Source organism: Schistocerca piceifrons, unplaced genomic scaffold, assembly GCF_021461385.2.
Source record: "Schistocerca piceifrons isolate TAMUIC-IGC-003096 unplaced genomic scaffold, iqSchPice1.1 HiC_scaffold_142, whole genome shotgun sequence".
NCBI classification, from domain to species: Eukaryota; Metazoa; Arthropoda; class Insecta; order Orthoptera; family Acrididae; genus Schistocerca; species Schistocerca piceifrons.
The window spans coordinates 12,501-17,500 of record NW_025727258.1 but is presented as its reverse complement, the minus strand read 5'-3'; the positions used below and the strand labels follow the sequence as shown (position 1 = coordinate 17,500).

Below are 5,000 nucleotides of genomic sequence, written 5' to 3'. Positions count from 1 at the left end.
GCCGCAGGCTCCACTCCTGGTGGTGCCCTTCCGTCAATTCCTTTAAGTTTCAGCTTTGCAACCATACTTCCCCCGGAACCCAAAAGCTTTGGTTTCCCGGAGGCTGCCCGCCGAGTCATCGGAGGAACTGCGGCGGATCGCTGGCTGGCATCGTTTATGGTTAGAACTAGGGCGGTATCTGATCGCCTTCGAACCTCTAACTTTCGTTCTTGATTAATGAAAACATACTTGGCAAATGCTTTCGCTTCTGTTCGTCTTGCGACGATCCAAGAATTTCACCTCTAACGTCGCAATACGAATGCCCCCGCCTGTCCCTATTAATCATTACCTCGGGTTCCGAAAACCAACAAAATAGAACCGAGGTCCTATTCCATTATTCCATGCACACAGTATTCAGGCGGGCTTGCCTGCTTTAAGCACTCTAATTTGTTCAAAGTAAACGTGCCGGCCCACCGAGACACTCAATAAAGAGCACCCTGGTAGGATTTCAACGGGGTCCGCCTCGGGACGCACGAGCACGCACGAGGCGGTCGCACGCCTTCAGCTCGCCCCACCGGCAGGACGTCCCACGATACATGCCAGTTAAACACCGACGGGCGGTGAACCAACAGCGTGGGACACAAATCCAACTACGAGCTTTTTAACCGCAACAACTTTAATATACGCTATTGGAGCTGGAATTACCGCGGCTGCTGGCACCAGACTTGCCCTCCAATAGATACTCGTTAAAGGATTTAAAGTGTACTCATTCCGATTACGGGGCCTCGGATGAGTCCCGTATCGTTATTTTTCGTCACTACCTCCCCGTGCCGGGAGTGGGTAATTTGCGCGCCTGCTGCCTTCCTTGGATGTGGTAGCCGTTTCTCAGGCTCCCTCTCCGGAATCGAACCCTGATTCCCCGTTACCCGTTACAACCATGGTAGGCGCAGAACCTACCATCGACAGTTGATAAGGCAGACATTTGAAAGATGCGTCGCCGGTACGAGGACCGTGCGATCAGCCCAAAGTTATTCAGAGTCACCAAGGCAAACGGACCGGACGAGCCGACCGATTGGTTTTGATCTAATAAAAGCGTCCCTTCCATCTCTGGTCGGGACTCTGTTTGCATGTATTAGCTCTAGAATTACCACAGTTATCCAAGTAACGTGGGTACGATCTAAGGAACCATAACTGATTTAATGAGCCATTCGCGGTTTCACCTTAATGCGGCTTGTACTGAGACATGCATGGCTTAATCTTTGAGACAAGCATATGACTACTGGCAGGATCAACCAGGGAGCTGCGTCAACTAGAGCTGAGCAGCCGGCCGCCCGGGAGTGTGTCCCGGGGGCCCGCGCGAACACGCAAGCGTCCGCTCAATCATTCTGCAAACAGGAGGAGGCTGAGCTCCCCTGCACAATACACCTCGAAACCCTCTCAGGTCCCGGCGGCGCGCAGCGCCGTCCCAAGTACTTGGTCGGGTTCGAGAGAGGCGCAATCGCCCGGAGTTAGGCGAGTAGACGCTTTCGGTGCGACCACCCGTGCTCCCAACTGAGCTTGCCGCTGCCGACAGAGGCCCGGGAGCGTGCTGTCGTGGCATTGCCGGCGGGAGACAACACGCGCCACCTACGGTGACCGGCAGCTCCAACGCCAGCGCCACAGAAGGACAAAAGCCCCACTTGGGTGCCGAAGCGAACTCTCCCAGCACAGCGCACGCGCCAACACATCCGCACAGCTGCGATACAAACCACCAGCGAGAACCGCTGGGGCGACCGAGCAGCAGACGGCGTCGCGGCGCCGAGCGCCGGGCGGCGGCGCATCCTCAACGCACACAGTCCTCAATCGGACCAGCACACTGAAGATGTCCACCGCGCTTCGCACCGGGCCCGCGAGGACCTACTTTGGCCGCACGGCGCCGCGCGCAGGGTGCGCCGGCGCGCAGCTGCGACGCCTGCCGCGTCCGTCGGCCGGCGCGCCTGCCACTGGCCGCCCCCACCAGCCGGCTGTAGCGCGTGCGCCCACGCACCGCGCGGCCAGCACGCCGGGAGGCGCCCCCTCACCGGCCGGGGACGGTCCCACCCAGCCACCGCCGCGTATCGCTTCACACCCAGATGCCGTTCAGTTTCGTCGGCATGGTGGGTATCGCTGGAACAACCGGTTAGTACCTCAACCTATCGTCGCCATCACCGATTCACCCCTAGCGAGAACAACCGCACCACAACAGGTTACCATTTGTTCATTTGCGTAACTTCACCAGAAAACGCAGGCGTCCATCGCCATTTGCAACTTCAACGATTATTGCATGCCTGTGTCAGGTGTCACGCCACACTACGTCTGCCCACATACACGCAACAAAATGTGCACGCCTAGACAATACGTGGAAGGTGGCCCCCGTACGTATGCGATGTCCATTGCTCGAACGACTGTCAACCGGCCTCTGTAGCATGTCGCAGATATGGAACGCGGTGCACCATGCCATCACGGTGTGTGAGGAGAGACGACTAGGTCCGAATACATCAACAGACAGCTCATGCTGATCGCCATCCACGGCGTCCGTTCCTCCCACACGTCTCTATGGCGTACCACACTGCAATCCAGCTCTCATAGGGAGACGACACGTAGCTGCGTGCACAATATTTGCACTGTATGGTCCGCCGTTTTTGGGCGCAGTCGTTGTGCGGTCACACATGTGCCACGATGTATCATTCAGTACATAAGGACGAATGTGCAGTACAGATTGTGGTTCACGCGTACGACATCAGCGGACAGTTGACACAGGCCGCACCACAACGTAGCCTGAGTACGTCGCATGCGAAGGGCATTGAACATGCAAACTTCTCACCAACCAGCTTGCGAAGGCAGGGGGCAAGGTGGGGACGTGGGGAGGGGCGGCATGTACGTCCTGCTGCCATCCACATTACAGTGTACAGCAGGAGCATGTGGAAAGTGAGCAAGACTTGCAAGGTGTTTAACATGAAGCGATACACAGGGGTGCGGGCAGTGCGAGTAGCGAACTATATTGCGAGGGTTGCGGGTGGGCAACACTACAGTAATTGAACGAGTCGTATAACAATTACAGAGCAGGTTTAGGCGACAACGTGGGTTACGTTAAGGCGACAACATGGGTTAGGTTAAGGCACAACATGGGTTAGGTTAAGGCACAACATGGGTTAGGTTAAGGCACAACATGGGTTAGGTTAAGGCACAACATGGGTTAGGTTAAGGCACAACATGGGTTAGGTTAAGGCACAACATGGGTTAGGTTAAGGCACAACATGGGTTAGGTTAAGGCACAACATGGGTTAGGTTGAGGCACAACATGGGTTAGGTTAAGGCACAACATGGGTTAGGTTGAGGCACAACATGGGTTAGGTTGAGGCACAACATGGGTTAGGTTGAGGCACAACATGGGTTAGGTTAAGGTACAACATGGGTTAGGTTAAGGTACAACATGGGTTAGGTTAAGGTACAACATGGGTTAGGTTAAGGTACAACATGGGTTAGGTTAAGGTACAACATGGGTTAGGTTAAGGTACAACATGGGTTAGGTTAAGGTACAACATAGGTTAGGTTAAGGTACAACATAGGTTAGGTTAAGGTACAACATAGGTTAGGTTAAGGTACAACATAGGTTAGGTTAAGGTACAACATAGGTTAGGTTAAGGTACAACATAGGTTAGGTTAAGGTACAACATAGGTTAGGTTAGGTTAGGTTAGGTTACACGTTGTTGTACGGAAAGGTGTAGGGGGGGGGGGGGGCGGGGGCGGCAGGTTCGTTGATAGTGATTATAGTAAGTGAATGCTTGTGACATGATCAGATTTGTCACGTCAGGATGCACCTTTGGCTTATTAGAGGCGGCGCTCCAATTCTATGCTTGTGTGAGACCTGTGTCTTTGACTCATGTCATTGTTTGTGCGCTGTGACAGGAGGTACTATTGTGATGTTGGGTGCACCGTTGTATAGGACATGTGTGGGTGTTGGTGCCTGGTCTGCGCAATGGTGGATGTCGAAAGGCTGGGATATTGTATTTTCCGCACGGACCTCCTGGTCTGGTTGTGATAGTGTGGATTGTGTAATGTGGCGGAGAAGATGCACTGGATGTTGTTCCATGCTGGTGCTTACATATTGTATGTGCGCCTGTTAGAAGCAGAGAGTGGTGCGTGATCAGAGTGTCTGGCTGACGTGTGGTTCCCATTTTGGGCAGACTCTTTCAGCATGTATACGGACAGTTGTGTATATTTGCTGTAGTTTGATGGCTCTGCATTGATTACTAATCAGCGCCGTGTGTACGGGTAATCTGGTTCCAGTCCAAAATGTTCCATCTGTGTACATTAGTGACAAAGACTCCCCCCATGCAGTGGGGCTCGGTCTGTTATAACTCTTCCGCGTAATATATTTGCCCCACGTTTTTGCGACTGCGAGTGCGAGTGCAACGCGCATGGGGACCGACATGCTGATGGCTCGGTATCGGACGCCGTACAGTGAGCAACGCGATCGCGTCTCTCGCTCGTAAGTGGTACAGGTCGCGGCTCATGTATACGGACAGCGGGAATGTCGCATATTGGAAATAACTCTTCATGAAACGCAAGTTATAGGGGTGGATTGCACTTTACGAGTGCGGGAAACGTCCGCCGTTCATCCGCTGGAGGTGCGAGTTTGGCGGTTGGGGTGGTGCACGAACGGGTGCGGGTGGCGTCATTGCCGGTCCACGGCTTCGTGCGGCAGAGCCACTGGAGATTGGGTGCTATGGTCGACAGAGGCTGCAGCCTTTGTGGGTGGCGTCGAAAGGCGGCCACTGTGGCGCCATCGCTGTCTTAGTCGGCTTGGCGTCTCATAGATGGCGGTAGCGTCGTTGCAGGAGGTCATGTTGCGGGAGACCTACAGATGGCGGTATGTTTTGTGGTGCGGACGTAGTGTTGTCAGATGCGCATAGATGGCGGTATTGCATGTGGTGTCGCCCTATTTTCATAGATGGCGATACTGTTTTGCCGGCATGGGTGGCGTAGTTCCGTCGGATCCC

The 5,000-nt window shown here is 54.3% G+C and overlaps 1 non-coding gene across 1 annotated transcript in view; it reads right to left on the bottom strand.

Annotated features, from left to right (window-relative positions):
• LOC124734025 overlaps nt 1-1,278 on the bottom strand; it is a 1,909-nt gene extending 631 nt beyond the window's left edge. Inside the window, exon 1 of the ribosomal RNA XR_007009277.1 lies at nt 1-1,278. This exon is cut by the window's left edge and continues 631 nt beyond it. This is a non-coding gene — a ribosomal RNA (small subunit ribosomal RNA).
• Between the last annotated feature and the right edge of the window lie 3,722 nt (nt 1,279-5,000).